The 21322-nt window shown below is 42.1% G+C and overlaps 1 pseudogene; it reads left to right on the top strand.

The window, feature by feature from the left end:
• LOC101402109 (protocadherin-8-like) overlaps positions 1-20580 on the top strand; it is a 46876-nt pseudogene extending 26296 nt beyond the window's left edge.
• The last annotated feature ends 742 nt before the right edge of the window (positions 20581-21322 follow it).

Here is a 21322-nt window from a genome sequence, read left to right as displayed (position 1 = left end):
AACATTTTTTATGTGCAAACTTTCAAAAGGTTGCTTCTTCTTAGGGAATATTACATTATTAAGTAATAATAACTGTGTTCGTAAGTTATGAAATGGAAGATGATGCTCTAGGTTTCTCTTTCTATCCCTCTGATGAAGATCATAGGCTTCTAATGCCAAAAGCATTAAAGGATTGTCACATTAGCGATCTTTAGAAGCCCAAGAGGCCAAAAGTTATGCTATGGCATTAGTTACTGTGCTCGGAGGGCCTTGTCTTCCCTAGCAGGTGATCACAAATTAAGTGTCATAGATTAATCGCCAGAGCTAAATTTAGAGAGTTAAGGAGCTTGTTGATTCCTCCCATTGCCCTCCCATTGCTTTAACCTCCAAGGCAAACTACCAGCCCATCAGCTGCAAAACACTGCTGGTTTCTATTGGAAATGCAAAATTCTGCCTTGATGTCAGGATGAAGGGGCTGCATTTGTAATATTGTGCTCATAAAACAAACTTCATTCTTTCCCAAGTAATTGGCTTCCTGCTGACAGGAGCTCTAAAGAGAGTCTGACAAGAGTTTGAATTGATGTGTTAGTACCTTACTTATGTATCTCTCTCCATGAGCTGTTTACATTTCCTCCTGTTAGCATACCCTTCACTTGGGAAACATGAATTTGGATTTCCAATGTCTTCTTGTACAGACTTATATTAGTGATTTGTATTGTGTCGAGTTCTAAAATGGTAAAATTGGTGCTTAGGTTAGACCACATGAAATCATAAGGTTCTGGAAGTCTGATAGCCCCAAACTGCCCCAGGTTTTTGACCTTTTCCTGTTCTGTGCTTCTTTGTTTGTTCTGAAAGACTCACTTGGATTTTATAAGATGCAAAAGATGGTTCTATTTTCAGTGCCTTGCCCTTTAGCCTATTACGGAGCACAATTTGATTCTTGTTTTAGAAAACAGTTCAAACCTGCTTTAGATGATTGCTTTTGGGAGAAAAACATCCCCAATCCTAAAGTGCTGAGACTGAAGTGGTTTTGGGGCATATGTTAACAGGTGACTAAATCAGAATAAAAACATTTCTGAGAATGACTGCCTGTTAAAACAATAACAGAGATTCTTTGCAGAATTCTTTGGTGTCAGGGCTGATTGGTGGAGTCAGGGCTTAGGGACGCTTTTGCTGAAATAATGGGTGACAGAGAATTCAGAAACAGGGTTTTGCATCTACACTTATAATAACAATCCTTCCTTATTTCCACCCACCTCTAACCCATGAGATGGAATTGCAGAGATGAAATGTGTTCCTATTAAACTCTACAGAGTAAAACCCAGGAAATTCCAAATATCTTCTGTCTTCTCTTTTTCAGTTAGTAAAGTTTACATTTAAAATATGTGACTGGAATGCAGATCTTAAATATATAAACTAAGGCAGCAGTTTAAGAGACTGAAGTCCACAAAGGCAGGACTAAATCACATGAAAATCAGTTGGGATACTGCTTATTAAAGAGCACTGTGGTGTAACAATTGAAAGACCTGGATTCCAAGCTTAGTTCACCCATCTACTTGTCATTTGACCTAATTAAAGCAAGTCATTTGATCTCTCTGTGCCTCAGTTTCTTCAACTGTAACCTGAAGGGTTTGGACAAATATTAAGGAGCCTGTGAGTCTGTGAATTATCAGACTTGGATTAATGTGTTGCAAGAAACTGACATATATGGGCAGAGTTGATATTCTAAATATTTACCAGCCCTTCAGCATAAGTACTCACCAATCAAAATGAAGGCTTGATATAAATAACCAGTAGCACTGTACCTGTGCATGCTAGCCAAATATCAACTACACTTATGGAAATGGAGCTCTGGCTATTTGTGTCAAATCACCAAAGCAGAAAAGACCTTAGGAATCACCAGTCCATCTTCCTGATTTTACAGGTTGTTGCATCCTCTGTCAGAAGAAGCTCATTGTGATATTGAAGAATTGCTGCAGGAAGATGACACAAATGCACAAGGGTTTAGGTACACAATTGGATATCTCAATAAATGTGGTAGATCGTTACAGTAATGGCACTGCTGAATCATACTTCCCTGTATCCACACCCTCCATTAGTCCTCTCCCACATTGATTCTGGCCTTGGCTACGTGACTTGCTTTGGCAACAGGGCATTAACAAATGTGATCCAAGCAGAGGCAGAACAAATGCTTTCTCATTAGGGCCCCATCTCTTGCTGCTTTTGGAACACAGCCACTATGTGAAGAAGTCTTCTGGCCTGCTGGTGATACACGGCCCAGCTGACAGCCAGCAACGTTCATCAGACGTGTGAATGAGGTTTAGACTAACCAGCCCCTTTGGAGCTGACAGATGACGATAGAAACATGACCCCAGGTGAGACCAGAAAAGGAATCTCCCAGCTGAGCTCAGCCTAATTGCTGACCCACAGAATCAGTGCAAATAAAATGATAGATATTTAAGCCACTAAGTATTGGATTGATATGTAGCAATAGATACGTGATACAACAGGAAAAGGATCTCCAAGTTGGGGGGAGGGGAGGAAAGTTTCAGGGGGTGTTGGTGGGAGGAAAGAGAGTTGAGGTCTCTTCCACCATTTTCTTCCTTGAAGTTGGGATCAAGGATTTGTGTCTAATCCCTATAAACAGATCCTTGCTTCCTAGATGGGACAAGAAGTTCCTTTTTACCTGTCTTTCTGATCAAGCACACTTGGTTTCAGTAAAAACATGGCTAATTTTTCCTAATTCCTCTTAGTGAAGCATACAGGTAGATTTTCCCTTCTGCACTTCCCTTAGTCACAATTTTCCCCTTTTGGAATGTAGCAACGATCACTTGCCCTGGCCTTTTCTTGTTGATTCAGTGGGTGGCTGCCAGCAAGACATTTTATACAATATTATGAGAAGGAAAAAAGTTCTTGGTAAAGAGGTGAGAAGATAAAGTTTAAACATGACTGAGAAACAATGATAGTTTCCAAATGTCCATTTACGACCTGCAACAATCTTGCTTTCAGCACTACTTTGAGGCAATAAAAAAATCTATTTTAAAATTGTCCCAAAGTTTCTGATGTCTTCCCTCTGGCAGCCGTGAGTCAAAGAGTTTATATAAAACAAAGCCCTGAGGACTTCTGCTTTTTGTCATAAATGACTCCAAAACTGGACAAATATATGAGGCAACTATTTTCAGATATTGAACAACAAATAGCACAATCCCCAACCCCAAGAGAAGGGAAACTCCCTCCCCATGTTCATCCAGGTCTCTGCCCAAGTTTCCAACTGTGGCATACAAAGCTGGAGTCCACGCAGAGCATGGTGGTCCATTTGACCTGCAGAGATAAGATTTTGGGCTACTCAAGTGGATGGAAGCTGCATATCAGGGCACTGGGGAGGAAGGAGCTGTGCTGGATGGTGAGAGAGGGAGAGAGAAGTCTATCTAAGAGTTCCTATGAATCCTTGACTATATGGGCTGCATATGTGCGGGGCAAGTCACACAAGTCTTACTACTACAGGGCTGAGAGTAGAAAAGAGATACCTGAGGTTGATCATTGCTGGAAGATGCTGGAATTCTGACCCAGTCCGAGGAGATAGTTCTTATTAACATACCAGACATTCGTCTGAACATCAGAAAGGTCATACCTTAGAAGAAAGGACCATGCCTTGTAGTCAGGCCTACTCTAGACTCACCCTATTAAAGCCTAAAAATCCAAGCATTGACAAGATTTGCTGGGGAGACAGAGTTTGGATGCTGAGTCCACTAATTTATAGGGAATTAGAAACAACTAGGGCTTTCCACAGCCTAAAACCTAGGCTAACAAGTTCAAATTTACTAGTCAGTAATTATTTTGCCTGTCAAAGACGTCACAAGAAGAAAAAATTATAAACTAATATCCCTCATTAACATAGACTCAAAAAAAATTAGCAAATCAAATCCAGCAATAGCTAGAAAAGAGTAGTATATCATGACCATGTTGGGGGGTGATCCTAGGAATATAAGATTGGTTTAACATCTAAAAACTAGTATATGTAATTCACCACCCCAACAAAACAGAGGAGAAAAAGAATATGATAACCTCAATAGATACAGAAAAAACATTTGACAAAATTCAACATTCACATATGATAAAATCTCTCAGCAAATTAGGAAAAGAAAAGTTTCCAAAATTGATAAAGAGTATATTAAATATATCTATAACAAATATCATAGTTACTTGTGAAACACTAAATGCTGTTCTCTAAGACTGATTATATGTCTTCTATTCAATATTGTACAGAAGGATCTAGCCAGTGAGATAAAGCAAGAAAAGGGAATAAAACGGCTAAAGATTGAGAAGATTGTCTCTATTCACAAATGACATGATAGAAAAACCTAAGGAATCTATGAAAAACAAATAAACAAATAAGAAACAACTAGAATTAATGAATGAATTTAGTAATGTTTCAGGATACATCTAAGTGAAAAAACAACTGTATTTCTATATATTAACTACAAAAAACTATAAAATAAATATTAAAAAATTACTTAGGATAGTATCAAAAAACATAAAATACTTTAAAATAAATTTTAAAAAAGACATAAAAGACTTGTATAATGAAAACAATAAAGACTCCTGAGAGAAATTTTTAAAATTCTAAATAAAGGGATATACCATGTTCATGGATTAGTGGACTCAATATTGTCAACATGTTCATTTTCCCCAAATTGAAACATGGATTCAATGCAATTCCAAGCAAAATTGCAGAAGTAATTTTTGTAGAAGTTGAGAAGCTGATTCTAACACTTACACAGAAATGAAAAAGAACTAGAATAGTCAAAACAAATTTAAAAAAGAAAAACAGGTCCAGCCTGGTGGCATAGTGGTTAAGTGCACACGCTCCACTATGGCGGCCCGGGGTTCGGATCCCTGGCATGCACCGACACACCGCTTGTCAAGCCATGCTGTGGCGGCGTCCCATATAAAGTGGAGGAAGATGGGCAAGGATGTTAGCCCAGGGCCAGTCTTCCTCAGCAAAAAGAGGAGGACTGGCAGATGTTAGCTCAGGGCTGATCTTCTGCATAAAAAAAAGAAAAAGAAAAAGAAAAACAAAGTTGGAAGACTTATACTACCTGGTTTCATGAACTTTTATAAATGCTACAGTAATCAAGATAATACGGAATTGTCAGAAGGGTAGGCATATAATCAATGGAACAAAATAGAGAATTCAGAAATAGACCCTCATGTCTATGATCAATTCATTTTGACAAAAGCAACAAGATAATTCAATGGGGAAGGGACAGTCTTTTCAACAAATGGTACTGGGACAACTGGCTATCGATATGAAGAAAAGTAAACCTCGGCCCCCAGTCCATACCACACAGAGAAATTAACTCAAAATAAATCACAGATCTAAATCTCAAAGCTAAAACTATAAAACTTCTAGAAGATAAGGTGAAAAAAAACTGTGTAATCTTAGGATAGTCAAAATTTTCCTAGATAAGACACAAAAAGCACTAAGTATCAAGTTTAAAAATGATAATTTGAAGTTCACCAAAATTAAAAACTTCTTTAAAATTTGCCATTAAGAAAATGAAAAGGTAATCCATAAGCTGGGAAAAATATTCATGAATCATACATCTGACAAAGAACTTGTAATCAGAATATATAAAAAAACTCTTACAACTCAACAGTAAGAATGCAAACAACTCTTAAAAAGGGGAAATAGACTTACCCCACAAAATAAAATATACAAAGAACGTATACACCTTAATAATAAGGAAGATAATCCATTAAAACAGGAAAAAAACTTGAACAAACACTGCACCAAAAAAAATATAGAAACGGCTGCAAGGATATGAAAAGATGTTCAATATCATTATTCATCAGGGAAATGCGAGTTAAAACCACAGTGAGATCCCACTTCACACATACCTGAGTGTAAAGATTTAAAGACTATGAGTGTAAAATGTAGGTGAGGATGTGGAGCAACTGGAATTTTCATACACTGCTGGTGGAATGTAAAATGGCACAACCATTATGGAAATGGTTTGTCAGTTTCTTATAAAATTAAACATGCACTTATTATATACTTTAGCGTTGCACTTATAGGTATTTATCCCTCATTCCATCAAAATAAAAAAAAACACGTCCACCAAAAGACTTTTGTATACTAATGTTCAGAGTGGCTTTATTCATAAGAGCTAAAAATTGCAAGCAACTTGAATGTTCACCCAGGTGAATGATAAACAAGGGTAGTATATTCATACAATAGAATAATACTCGGCAATAAAACAAACAAAAATGAAATGCACAGAACAACATAGATGTATCTCAAAAAATATTACACTGAGTGAAAGAAGAAAGACACAAAAGAGTACGTGTTGTATGATTCCATTTATATAAAATTTGAAAACAGGTAAAACTAATGTATAGTGATACGATTCAGATCAGGGGTTGCCTGGAGTGGAACTGACGGCAAAGTGGCACTGAGAGAACTTTCTAGGGCTGATGGAACCATTCTACATCTTGATTGAGGTGGTGATTTCACAGTGTTTACATTTGTGAAAACTCATTGAGATGTAGACTTAAAACGAATGCATTTTACTGTAAGTAAATGATGCTTTAATAAAAATAATTTAAAAAAACTAAAGTCCTTTAATGATAAAAATAACAAAACAACAACAATAGCAACAACAACAAAAAGCCTTGAGGAATGTCTTATTGAATCGTTCTTTTTATTGAAGACAATTTATTACTCATCTCCATCCAGTTATGAGGATATAAAATATTGAATTGCAATATCATAAAATTTAAGGAGAGTGCAAGTTTCAAGGCAAATACAACTATGATTAAACCTTTTCACATTAACAAAATCAAACTTTACAAAAGCAGGAGAGAGAGGCATTAATTGTCCCATTTTTATATTAGAGAAAATGAGCCTGAGAGGTTAAATAGCTTGCCTAGAATCATAGTAAAGTGGAAACTGGGATTCAAACTCAGATATCTTGGCACTAAATCCAATGCTCTTTCCACTATACTATGCTGTTCGTCTTCTCATGCATCCCTTTAAGATACTTTCAATAACCAAAGCTAACAATGTCCTTTCCATTGCTAGGCCTTAAGTTGCACTTCCTTTGATGTTATTAAATAGAAAAAGGCTTTTTCAGTTGGCACTGAGTTTTTTCTGAAATCTTCTCAATCGCTAGCTTTCCGGAGGTGTGGGGATCTTTATCTTCCTTGCAGGAGGTATGGAATCTTTGAACAGTCAAATTAAATTGAATCTTATAATAGCATTTTCTGTCCCCAACCTGCATTGCCAATGAGAGTAGAAACTGGTACAATATTTCTGGAGAGCAGTTTGGCAATAAGTATCAAAACTCTTAAAGTCTGGCATATCTTTGGACTGAGCAATTACTTTTCTGGGAATTTATCCCAAGGAAATTATCAGAGATGTGTATGTACAGATACATGTGCAAGGTTGTTCATCACAGCATTATTAACAATAACAAGATATTGGAAAGAAGTTAAATGTCTATGTCAGAGATTGTTGTTTTTCCTCCATCATCATGTCTCTTGTTCCTTAGCAATAAGAACCCTGGTTTACAGATGGGAACATAGCCACCCAATAAAGCATTGGATACCTCTGCCCTCTCTTACGGCTACTTTGTGGCCATTGGAAGTGTATATGACTTCTAAGAAGTTTCCTTAAAGGAGTATGCTTTTCTTTGACCTTGTCCCTTCTGGCTTACTGGACTGTGGATGTAATAGTTGGATTTGAAGCACACATTTTGGAACATGAGGCAACACTCTAAGGATGTAGGAATAGCAAGACAGGGGTCTGCACCTGGCACTGTGGGAATCACCATGCAAGCCTTGAGACTTGTTTTGCACGAAAGAAAATAAACTCCAATGTAGTTTAAGCCACTGATTTGAATTTCTCTGTCACAAATAGCCAAATATAACCCTAACAAACACAATGTTTAACAGCAAAGGGATGGTTAAATTATGGTATATGCATAGGGTATTTGACATCAAGCAACTGTTAAAATGATATCATACAAGACTCTTTATTAACATGAAAAAATTTTCACAATAAAGGGCTAAGAGGAAAAGAATAGGCCACATTCAAAAGCAGGATGCAGGTAATATTTACAAATATAATTTTTGTTATATATATACACATATATGTGTATATATATAGAGAGAAGGAGATAGATAATAAATATACATAGAGAGAATATTATATGTAGTATATATATTAGTATGTATATTTAATATTATATATTATATATATATATAAATGTTGACAGCTGTTATGTTTGAATAGTGGAATTGCAGATTTTTTTTTAAAGTGAGGTTTTCTGTGTTTTTCACATTAGGCATGCATTATATTGGTTATAAGACAGGAATAGCTGTCAAAATAAAATAATCTTTTCCCCAAATAAAGCAAGGTTAATTGTGATTCACTAATTTTAAAGAAAAAGGCTATAGTAACAGATAAATAAAAGAAAGAAGAAATTAAATATTCAGGAAGTCTTGTCCCTTTACAGTGTGCATTTAAAAATATGTGCTGCTGTTGCATATCTTGTTATGTTGATGCATGAATGGTTATGATTAGTCTTTAAAACCGTATGTGAGCCAATTATTTAGTAGATGGGTGAATGTACCTACTTTATGGCTCCTTCTCTAATAGGATGTGAAGCAGAGGGACAATCTAAAGAGGACATCTAGCGGTTGCTGTGGTAACCTTATGGGCTATATTTTAGCAACCTTTTATGTTAATTTCTACAGTTGGAATTGGCATATTCTTAGCTTTAACATACAGGAAGGAGGCAGCAATTGGTGGTTATTAACCCTTACAGACTGTATTTGCTATTGCTATTCAGCTTTAGAGAGAGTAGTGAGGTCACAGTGGAGGTGTTGAACAGCCCTCAAATTATGATTAAAGGAATCTAAAACCTGGGTTAGAATATTCATGGTAACCTTAAAGAACTGTCACTCCAGCTAATAATAAAAGTTCCTGTTTATTACAGATCACTTACAATGCAAGTGTAAGCATAGTGCTTAACAAACCCCATCTCATTTACAGCTGTGCCTTGACTTAAACCTTAAAATAGTCCTGCAAAGTAGTATTATTGTTGCTATTTTATACAAGAGAACAAAACTGAGACTTAGGGAGTTAAGGTGAGTTGTCCAAAGCCACATTGTTAGGACATGGTTGTGCTAGGATTCAAACCTAAGTCGTCTGCCCACTCTTGCCCACTGCCCTATGCAGTGTCCAGGAGGTTGCCCATGATGCCTGTGCTGGGTCTATCATAAATGTTCCCTTTAAAGGAGACACTCTGCAGCAATGCTAGCGTATCCAGTCTAGTCTCAGTCAGCCATGCTTATTAAACAACAACCACTCTGAGCACGACACTATCGGGATTTATAACAGTATGATGGGCCCTTCTTACGACATAAAAGTATACAACTAAGCTTACAAGAATTCTGCCAGATCATAATTTTATTTGGGAGTCTAGCTCTAAGGTAAGGCAGGATGGCAACAGTGGGGTAAGTCTAATTAGTGCTGGAAGGCGTGCAGTGGGAGTGATGCATCATAGCTGAGGCAGGAAGAAGATGCTTCCCCAAAGAGCGCACCTTCGAATAAACTCTCAAGCCTTGTTTCTCAAAGAGCAGCCATGGAGGTGCAGCAATGGCATCGCCTGGGAGCTTGTTAGAGATGCAGAATCTCAGGCCCTACCCTAGACCTACTGGCTCATAATCTGCCTTTTAATAAGATCCTCAGGTGAGGTGCAGGCACATTAATGTCTGAAAAGCATTGCTTTAAAGAACATATAGCATTTCAACAGCACACACAGAAGCAACAGCACTGTAGGCACAGGGAACAGCATGAGCAAAGGCACAGCAGTGGCAATGAATAAAGCAGTTCCAGGGAAATCTCGCAAATAGCATAAACTGTGGAGTGCAAGATGGTGAGTAGTGGGAAGATAGGTAGCGTGAATTCATGGAGGGTCTACGAGCTATATATTGTTCTCAAGGTAGTGGGGATAACGAGAAGTTTTTCATCAGGAGATGATGTAATGATCATTTTTATTTAATAGCCCCTTTAAATTGATAAAGTATTTAAGTTTTGTGATAAATTTAGAACTTAACCTTTGTGTAATATGTAGTTCCTTTACATATTTCCTTTCATCTTCACACTACCAAATAAATATATTATTAATAGGTATTAAATTTACGGAGGTTATTAAAAGAGAATGGAGTAAATCCTGATGGCAAATAGGAACACTTGAGAACTCTACTCCTGTCACCCATTCACTGCCAAGGGTTGGATGGTTAAATTGACCTAGGAGATTTAAAAGCCTACACAACTTTGTCCTTCAGGAATAGATGGAGCAAGCAGATGAAGTATTGTCCCACTGTATTTTGCATTGGTGAGGCCCTCCTTTGCCCTCACTCTGAGAAGGGACCTCAAATTCCTTCCCCTAGGCTCCTTTGATGAGGTTTCGTGAGAGACAGAAGCTATTTTGTAAAGCTGTCAGCTGTCCTGAATAAGAGAAATAGATAAAGCCGCCAGAAACAAGAGAAACAGATAAGAGGTGAATTCTCAGGAATGAGGGTGAGCCTTGTCTGCGTTGGATTAAAAGGAGAAGAGAGACGATGTTGGAAGGGCATGTGAATCAACTGAATGGAATCTTCATCTGCAGGCTGACAGCAGTGTTACAGAAACAAAATGAGTCAACAAAGACATCCAATGGCTGGTTGAGAGACAAAGACAAGGGAGAGATAAGTACAGCTGGACACGGGATGTTTCATATTGGGATGCCTACACATATCAGGGAGGGTAAGCTAGAGGGAAAAGGGGAAAGATAAATAGTCAAACTTTCTGCTCCTGTACCTTGGACCCTGCTAGCTAGGACATTCTTTGTGCCCACCAGTTGGTGACTTAATCAGTTCCCTTAAGGAAGCTTGAAGACTGATATAAGATATAATTGCTGGGTCCTGTAACAAGTCAGATCTTGGGAAGATTTGCATTGCTTTCGGTCAGGGTTGGGTATAACTGCTCATGATCTGACAACCTATCTGATACACTTAATATTCCCCAACACATCTAATGACAAATAATTGCAATTAAAAAACTCCATCTGGAAAAGGGAAACCACACTCAATGGCCATTGTCTACAGCACATAAGCATATCCTGTTGGCCAGAAGATGCAAGGACTCCCTACCCTGACTGCGGTGTGTGATCCTAGACCAGCCAAGGTGGCTTCCTCAATTCTGGTCACAAGGATGATCTTTCTTAGCCTTTGTCCTTTGTGACCACATCTGAGTTGGTCACTGGGATGATATGCCAGGCACTTTACCAAAGTAACAGGCCATTTTTTATTGGATGTTCAGGAATCTCAGTCCCTTGTTTGCCAGTGAAAGTTTAGTATTTATTTGCATTTGATCAACTCCACAATCAAAGCTGGAGACAGTGCTCAATTTACTTCCAGCCCAGGGATTTCCATCTCCTAGCAACAGCCCGAGATTCTCTGTTCATGCCCTTAGCTCTCAGCTTCAATAACTTCCCCTTGGGCCTCTCCAGGGCTATTCAGAACAATTTCTTGGGGTGGGCGTCACAGCTAATATATGCCCCTTTGCTCCCAGGTTGCATCCCAAGGGTGGATGTCATTTTTCTTAACTTGGATATTCCAGACTTGAGGGAAATTTGAGAGGGACAGGGGGGCTCAACGCTCTGTGAAATCTCAATGTTATTTTCCTGATTAGTTTTTGTCTTTGTTTTTTTGCATGAACTTTAGTTTGGTGGAGAAAATTTTGCTTTTTCTACCCTTAAAATTTGCCAAGATTGCCAACTTTAAGCCTTCTTGGATTATTAGCCCTAGTCAGAAAGGGACTGTTTTAATGACATTATATTTTCTTCCCTTTCTGTGCTCAGAGGGACCATCTTCAATTTGAGATTATCTTTTTCTCATAAATGTAGTCAAGCCATTCCAATCCCTGACCCCCTACTCTTCAGCTTTAATAGACACATGATCTGAATCCAAAAATATGAGTAATGGTTTACCAGCAGCTGTGAAAACACATAACAAGAATGTAGGTCAACCTCTTTATTTATTATAGATAGGTCTCCATGGACTTCCTCACCTGGATCCCCTCAGCCAACTACACATTTTAGAGTCTGTGACTTACAATTCCTTTCTCAATTTTAGAATTCATTATGTTTGTTTAGGGGACAAAGAACAGAAATCCAACCACTAATTGACTTGAACATAAAAGGGGAGCTTGCTGTTATACTTAAATGAAAAGATCAGTGGGAGATCAGGCATGGTTAGATCTATGTGTTCAGTGCCATCTCAGCTTTTCTTTGAAAAATGTTAGCTTTATACTCAGGCAAGCACTCCCAACCTGGTGGTTGACATCCCAGCTTACATCTTCTTAGCTCAGCAACTCCAGAAGAAAAAATATCCCTTTTTTGGTAATTGCAGCAATAATCCTGCAGCTGATGCCCAATGGCCCTGACTGGCTTGGGTTGGGAAGCATGCACCTACCTGAATTAATCACTGTAGCTGGGAGGATGGAATATTTTAGTTTGGATAAGCCTGGGTCATGTGGCTATCCTGCACCAAGGGTGGGGGCATCTGTCATACCCCACTCACATTAATTGATTTGGTGGAGAGATGGTTTCTCAAAAGAAAATTAGACGCTGAGCAAGCAAAAACAACAGATGTCCTATATGCCCTCATAGGCCAGTGCTGAAACTGACAAGAGACCAGTTTTGCTACATGTGGCTGCACCATGTCTTGCATACTATTCATTAAGTCTCACTTATTGCAGAAGTCTCACATAATATACAAGTTCCATATACTAACCTTATGATCCCTTAGCCAGTTTTCTGGTTTAGAATCCAGATGATGTAATGTGGTAAGAATTACACAGAAGTAGCATAGGGTGGTGGCACCCTCACAACTATTCCGCAAATATTAATGAGCCCCTTTCATGTGGTAGGCAATGTACTGGGCGCTCGGATACAAATTGAATAATGACATGGTTAACACCTGGAAGGACTCATAATGGGGGTAGGAAATATACTTTTAAGTAAATTAATCACAAAGTGATATGCAAATACCTGCAACAAAGGATGCAGTTGTCTTTTGAGACCCCACAAAGTGGGCTTTTTGCTCTTCCCGCATTTTCTCACTTAAACCTCAAAGCAACCCTTCAAGATAGGCATTCTTCCCTAAAGACGTTGAGGTTCATGGAGAAAAAGTCTTCCACGTTTGGTCATTCATCTGGTAAGTAGCAAGAGCCTGTGGGAGTTGTATTTGGGAATACTGTATTTCTTAGTATTTTGGGATACTGAGAAAGCGTGACACATCTTTAAGCCATCCAATAGCTTTAGAATCATTTATTTGTTCCATCTTATCCATCCTCTACAGCTTATCTGTCATGAAGCCCTACTAATTCTTTCTTTGCAATGGTCCTCAGGTTTTCACCCTATACTTCTTCCACCTCATTGTTCAGGACTTTAACATCTTGTGCCTAGATTGTAGGAGCACCTCAACTGGTCTGCTCCTTGCTTCCAGTCTCTCTTTAATTCACTCTGCTACCAGGTGGGTTTTGAGGTAGGCAGAAGTTGTATACCATACAACACTGCCTTGATCACTTATTTGACAAATATTTATGATAAGCCAGTTGTGCTGGATCATGCTTTAAAACTTCAACTAAAACACAATCCTCTTCGAGGATTTCACCAATGTTCAGGGAAGGCAATCGGTTACATTATTTGTCATAATAGAATACATGTCAATGATCCTTTGCTCCACAAACTTCAGTGCTTTCTCTCTGCTGCCTTAAAAGTATCTGAACTCTTTAGCTTAGCATCAAGGTCTTCTTTAACTGTGTCATCCATTCAAACTTGTCCTCATAGTGTCCTCCTTAAACCATCCACTCCAATCAACTGATCTACGTAATCCCTGTAAAAGGCTCTGTGCTTGCCCTTCTCCACAGCTTGTTCATATCACCCCCAGGTTCTCTCCACCCCTGGCAGTTCTGGCTGACTGTGCTTTTACCTTTAAACTCTGAGATCACTTCTTGTCTGCACTTGATATAACTTTCTCCACGTCATTTGGCATTTGTGACCTTTGCTGAATTCTGATGGTTTTATTTTTTTTAGTGTATTTTCTTCTACAAGGCTATGAGCTTTATTGTATCACCAATACTTGATCAAGTATCTGTTGATAAAGGGCCTGAAAGTGCTCTGATTACTGGCGGACATAAGCTTTTGTGTAGAGTGGGAATACAGAGGTTCAACTAGGAGGAAGAGAGACGAAGATAAATTAAGACACTGATGAAAAGTTTCCTCTTAGTCTTTATTCTTTTATTCTTCTCTTGCTTTGCTGCATTCTCTAGTAGAGGGCAGGCTTCTTCCCTACAGGGGCGTAAGAATACAAAGTATGAGCCTTGAGCCAATGATTGAAGCCAAGTACCAAAGTCAATTTACTGGCTCACTTGGGGTTTGAGGCATCCCTGAGCCAAAAAGGTAAAATACTTTTCATTGTTCATTGATTTAACTTAATTTCCTTCATACAGCTAGACTAATAAAATCAGCAGTTTAAAAAATAGTTTTATGTAGTATTTTAAAATTACATAGTTTTGATAATATCTTTATTAACATAATGATCCTATGGGAAACTTTTTTCTAAGTGAAGATTATATCATTTAAATCCTTGTTTTATGTTAAGGAGAATTTGTGATTAGTGGTTCTCTGTGATTTTTTCTAGGTTAAAGCACTTAAGTACTTGATAAAATATATTTGTTTCTGTGCTATGCTTGTAGATGGTATTTTGGCTGACTTCAGGGCTGAATTATTTTCCCTGAAATCATTTTACAAAAAAGACAAGCAATTTGCTGATAACTTTTCCTTTAAATCACTGCACAATCAAGACCTAACAACAAATTGATTATGCAATGGGTTAACAGGAATGTGAGATAATGTTACTTCTTATGAGATAACTTAAAATAATTTCTCTATTTTGGGGACTCATACTGCTAAAGATTGACTTTAGGTTTTTCAAGGTATGATTTTAAAAAAGAAAAAAAAAAACCCAGCTGTTAGGTTGATTTGTTTTCTTTCAAGCAGTCTTAATAGCTTCAATTTCTAGAACTTACTCCTTGAAGACAGCAACATTGCACTTGATAGTATTTTGTTCATTCGTCTTCAGAATGTTTGTTCAGTTGAGAAATGAAAATGAGTCTCAGTATAGTACATAGAGTGATTTGTTCTAAATGGCACAAGAACTGTTTCTGGGCTAGAGAAGTATTAGTTCAAGGTCCTATAAAGTTGATGCTCACCTCGATGCGTGGATGCCATAATCCAGCCAAATTTGCACATTAGGAACTTTCCTGTGGCTTCATTTTTTTCCCCAAACATATGTTATTAGTTATATGTAACAGGAAAGGGGAAATATGCAAAGGCACAGGCACTATTCTGAATTAGGGGATCATTTTTCCCCCACATTTATGGTGAAATCTACTTTAGTTTATGTACAGCGTGCTTTAGTGTGTAAAGGGACACTCTGGTTTTATGGGTTCAGCAAAACAGAAACTCCTTTATTGCAATGACTGCAACGCAAATCTATTTTACAGATCTGGTTTCCTGGCATTTTGGGGGAACACTGGCGTGCTTAGTGCTTTTGTTTTAGGAACAAAACTAAACACTGTAGGGAGTTCACCAAAATCCTCTCCCCTCACCTCCTTTAAAACTAAACTGAGTGAGAGGACCAAATTGCTGCTTTCTTCCCATTTTGGTCTTCCTGGGGTGGTGGCAGTCTCCTGTTCCCATTGTTTGCTTTGCTTTATGTTTGATTCCAACGGAGATCAAAACTACATTTTATGGACTTCTAGTTTGGCAATATGCAGGCAAATGGGAAAACAAGCAACATAAAGCAAATTTCTGCCACAATGCTTTTAATATTGAGACAGATTTTTATCTAACAGAGTCAACAGAATGGAACATGAGTGCACCAGCAGCTCAGGGCTGTAAACACAGCTTCTTGATGACACATCCCCAGGGGGACAAATCATACAGCTTCTATATTATTCAGCTTGTCACTCTACTGGCACAGAACTGATTTTTGCCTCAGAAAATGTCTCTTTTCCAAAACTCCAGCTGTCCTTCATTCATAAAGCAGTGTTTTAATAAGGTGGTTGTTTACTAGGAAACAATGCTAATGGTAATAATGAATCACTAACAATATAGCTTATTCCTTTTCCTAGATGGTCTACTTGCTGCCAAACAGCTGGAGGAAAAGTGGGGGAAAATGCAATCAAGCATTTAAACATCATAGCTGGATGTTTCCAAACATAAGTGTCCAGATGTTTAGCATTGTGGAGGTAATGTGTTTGATTGCTTGTCTTTTTCATGTTTGATCTGGATCTTTTGATATTCTGTAGATAAAGTCACGGACTATTCTTCATTTTTAGTATGCTGAGCAGTTTTTCGGATCATGAACGGCAACCATAATGCTAAAGACTAGCAGAGCCAGGCCGGGCAGAGATTGTGTGAGATGAGGGAAGAGAAGAGGAAGGGATGAGACTCAGACTGTGGTTAAATGGGTCCCTCTCCTGGATAACATGCATGGAAGCATCTGCCTTTTTAAAGGCATCTGCTGAATCAGTTTTCAGACTTCAGTAAAGGGGCATCTAGGAATTAGAAGTTGGGTGGAAGGATCAGATCCTTTTGTCTTCCCTGAGACCCAGAGGCTGAATAACCAGCTGCTTCCTTGGGCTACCCAGTTCTAAGAAAGAAAGCAAATTTTCTGCCATTGATATCGGCTTAAAAAAAAAAAATCTGGTCTCACTAAATCGAAGTAGAGTTTTTTGCTTCCTCAGACTAATGCCTCATCAGGCAAAATTAAAAATCTAAAGTAAACAAAATGAAGCACTTTTTCTTTCTAGGATCTCAGAATACTCGACCAAAATCAACACACGCTTCCCTCTGCACTTCTCAGTATTGGTTATCGGTACTTATAATTAGAGTCATTGCCAAATGCTCCACTAAATTAAAGCCACTGCAAATTAATGATCTCATCGAAGGTGGCTCAGTTTCAGAACTGGATTCATAGGTCCTGGAGCTAAAATAAATGCAACTCCTAAAGAGTGAAAGAAAAAACAATCATTTACTGACATGTCCCTGCAGGAATCAGCAACATTACAGATCGTGTAAGAGCCAGGAATGGCCTGGTCATATTAATACCTCAGCCTGTTCACTGATTTCATTCAAGATGAGTGGTTAAAGAACACTGTGCCCTAATGATGACTCCATGATGAGGCACAATGTCATCATTAACATGTGGGACTGTTTAGCATTTGGAACACTTCACACATAAAGAGAACTTAACACAGGACTATTTATTGTGCTTTAGACAGATGGTTTAATGTTTCTTTAGCCTTCAGCCTATCATGCCACCCGTGGTTTTCTTCAGCCAAGGGCGTTTAAAAAATAATTGGTCTATAGCAATTTTCTAACAAGATTGACTGCAATATATTTCCCTAAATCTTTTTCTTACCCTTAACTATCCCTTACAGTGGTTTGTGGTTGATAAACCTCCCTGACTGACACTGATTCCTTACATATAAATAATTACCAACACAAAAGGAGCCGAAGGGGCTGAAATTTCATCATTAACAGTTTCTTTGCTATGAGAAACTATTCAGCAATGATTACTTTGGAAAACAGTTCTTCCCTGATTAAACATTGCCTAACTCTGGAGAAGCCGTTCCCTGAGAATCTTTCAAAATAGGAAATCATAACCCAACATAGATGGATAACTGTGAGTGGTAAAAGATGCACGTATGTGTTTGTTTCAAATTGTTAGAGAAGAGCAATTGTCTCTCCAAGGAATATGTAAGTGTGCTTAGGAAGGAATAAAGAGGCTGCGGTTCCCTTGCTCCTACTGTACTATCCAAGTGAGAATCGAGCACACTGCAAAAGCAAGCAGGAGGCATTTTTATAGTGCAAACTTCTATAGGAATCTTAATGACTCCCTGCACTGCCCTGGCCACCGATCAGCTCTCCAGGCCCTTCTGTGAGCTCTTTTAGAGGAACAACGTGACCCGGAGGCCTGGAGACTCTGCGGATTGGCCCGGATGGATGCTTACTTGCATTTTCTTCTCTGTGTAACCTCCCATATAGGGTTCAGAAGAGGTACACTTAGGCCTGGGGCAGATTACCCAGCACAGAGGGTTTAGTGATCAGATGTATTTAAGAGGGCAAGTGTCTCCTGACTGCGCACTCAGGAGGGCTTGAGAGGGCTGGAAGTCTGAGCGCAGAGCCTCCGATTGGCTTTTTCCTGTTTGAGGAACAAAGATATCTCGCTGGAGGCTCAGATTTCCCGTCGACACTTTACACAGGGCTGGATTGGAGTCCTTGCTGCTTCTGTGGCTGCTGGTTGTGTCAGTGTCTTGTACTGAAACTGTCCATTTCTTCACCTATAAGGAAGAAGCCCCCTTGGTGTTCCATCCGACCACATCCTGTTTAACTCCCACACGAGGGGCTAGGCCGTTTCTGCCTGATGAAGCAGTTAGTTCAACAGCTTACTGCTCCAGGTGCATAAGGGCAACAGTCAGCTGATCATCCAGGACTTAGGCCTGGACCACGAGCAGCCGTGTGGCCAGGCCTACAGTAACTGCTGGCCTTCGACGTGGCCAGCTTCTCGCAAGACCAGGTCCAGCTCGTGCACGTGGAGGTAGAGGTGAGGGACGTCAACGACCACGAGCCGTGCTTCCCCTGGGCCCAGATCCCTGTGGAGGTGTCCGAGGGCACAACTGTGGACACGTGCATCCCCGTGGAGGTGCCAGTGGACGAGGACGTGGGTGCCAAGCGGCTGCAAAGCGTCCGCCTGGCGGAGCCGCACAGCCCCTTCCCCGTGGAGACATGCGTGGACGGCGCCCAATGCGCCGACCTGGTGCTGCTGCAGGAGCTGGACCGCGAGAGCCAGGCCGCCTACAGCCTGGAGCTGGTGGCCCAGGACGGCGGCCGCCCGCCGCGCTCCGCCACGGCCGCTCTCAGCGTGCGCGTGCTGGACGCCAACGACCACAGCCCGGCCTTCCCGCAGGGCGCGGTGGCCGAAGTGGAGCTGGCGGAGGACGCGCCCGTCGGCTCGCTGCTGCTCGACCTGGACGCGGCCGACCCCGACGAGGGCCCCAACGGGGACGTGGTGTTCGCCTTCGGAGCCCGCACCCCGCCCGAGGCGCGCCGCCTCTTCCGCCTCGACCCGCGCTCCGGCCGCCTTACGCTGGCCGGACCAGTGGACTACGAGCGCCAGGACACCTACGAGCTGGACGTGCGGGCGCAGGACCGCGGCCCCGGGCCTCGCGCCGCCACCTGCAAGGTCATCGTGCGCATCCGCGACGTCAATGACAACGCGCCGGACATCTCCATCACCCCGCTGGCCGCCCCGGGTGCGCCCGCCGCCTCACCTTTCGCCGCCGCCGCCGCTGCCGCTGCTCTGGGAGGGGCGGACGCGGCCTCGTCTACCGGGCCCGGGACGCCAGAGGCCAGCGCCATCTCCCTGGTGCCAGAGGGGGCGGCGCGCGAGAGCCTGGTGGCGCTGGTCAGCACCTCGGACAGGGACTCGGGCGCCAATGGGCAGGTGCGCTGCGCCCTCTACGGGCACGAGCACTTCCGGCTGCAGCCGGCCTACGCGGGCAGCTACCTAGTGGTGACCGCAGCGTCCCTGGACCGCGAGCGCATCGCCGAGTACAACCTGACACTGGTCGCGGAGGACCGCGGCGCGCCCCCGCTGCGCACAGTGCGCCCCTACACAGTACGCGTGAGCGACGAGAACGACAACGCGCCGCTCTTCACGCGGCCGGTGTACGAAGTATCTGCGTGAGAACAACCTCCTTCCTCCCACCCCCCACCCCCCGCCCCGGGCGCCTAATTAGCCCACGGTGTCCGCCAGGGACCGTGACCTCCGCCGCAACGGCCAGGTCACCTACCGACTGCTGGAGGGGGAGGTGGGTCTCGCTGGGGATGTCGTGTCCACCTACGTCTGAGTGGACACCTCCAGCTGGGGAGCTGCGCACACGACGGTGCTTTGACCGGGAGGAACCAGCAGAGCTGCACCTGGGGCTGGAGGTTCCTCGACGGCTGGGACCGGGCTGTGGTGCGCCCGCCTGTGGAGGACCAGAACGACCACGCGCCTCAGCTGGTGGGCCTGCCCCTCTTCAGTGGCTCAGCCCAGCTGCCTCTGCCCTAGGGTGCTCTCCTGGGCAACCTGCCGACTCGACTGCAGGCAAGGGACGTGGACGAAGGCCCCACGGCCGAGCTGACTTGCACCCTTGTTCGCAGCGACGGCGGTTCCGGGGCTCTAGCGCTACACCCGGCCACGGGTGAGCTGTCCCTGCAGCGCCTCCTGTCCCCGCAGTCCGCCGGCCCGCTGACGGCGGTCGTCGTGGTGCTGGACGGAGGCCCGCCGGCCCTGTCTTGCACGGCCACATTGCTGCTAGTGCCCGCGGACTCGGCGCCACCTAGCGGAGAAGTGGTGCCGGTGTCACTGCTGTTGCCGCCGCCAAACGAAGGAGGGGAGGGCCTCGCGGGGTGGCGCCTAGCGGCGGCCTGACCTCTCCGTGGTCTCGGTCAGTCAGCGGCTGCGGCCTTCTGCTGGTGGCCGTCGTCACCGTGACTCGTTCCTGCCAAGGCGAGGCTAGGACGCGGACGAAGAAGCTTTATGAGCACAGCCCGAGCGTGTGCCACGAGGAGCGGCCGGGCTGACGGAAGTTGCAGAGCGTCAGGAGCAGGCTCTGGGGGCTTCGACCTGAGGTTCTTCGTGGAGACACCGCCCGTTTCCATTTCCGCAAGGCTCGGGAGCGCGAGTCTGCGGAGATTTCCCACTCTGGGGACAGTGTGCTTCTCATCTCAGAGAGGAGCGGGATCCCGTGGGCTCAGGTAGAACACCTCCAGCTCTCTTAGTGTCCTCATTAACATGTAGTAGATTTTCATGCCGGCAGCGTTATGAAAATTCAGTGCCTGATCAGCTTTGGGACTTCAAGTGACTTTATTTTTTATTTGAGATCATCTCCCTCATGAGATGAGGGATGAGGGATGGATTTTTATTCCAGGTGAAGGATGCTGTGCCCGCGCTGTCAGTTTTGATATCTAAGGGTGGAATATTATTAACTGCTGCTCCCACCCCTCTTTTTAAATAGGGTTCAGTCTCAGGTCTTTTCATTCCCTGGTCTGTGTGGAGAGGATAAATCTGCTGCAAGTTTAAGGTAATTTCAGAGTATTTATCGTTATCTCTAAGCAATATGTTTGACGTTTTGTACATTTTTATGGATAACAGAGTAATTCTTTTCTTTTCA

Source organism: Ceratotherium simum, chromosome 10, assembly GCF_057802395.1.
Source record: "Ceratotherium simum simum isolate JZ-2026a chromosome 10, ASM5780239v1, whole genome shotgun sequence".
NCBI classification, from domain to species: domain Eukaryota; kingdom Metazoa; phylum Chordata; class Mammalia; order Perissodactyla; family Rhinocerotidae; genus Ceratotherium; species Ceratotherium simum.
The sequence above is the reverse complement of the archived record's forward strand: the minus strand, read 5'-3'. Positions and strand labels throughout refer to the sequence as shown.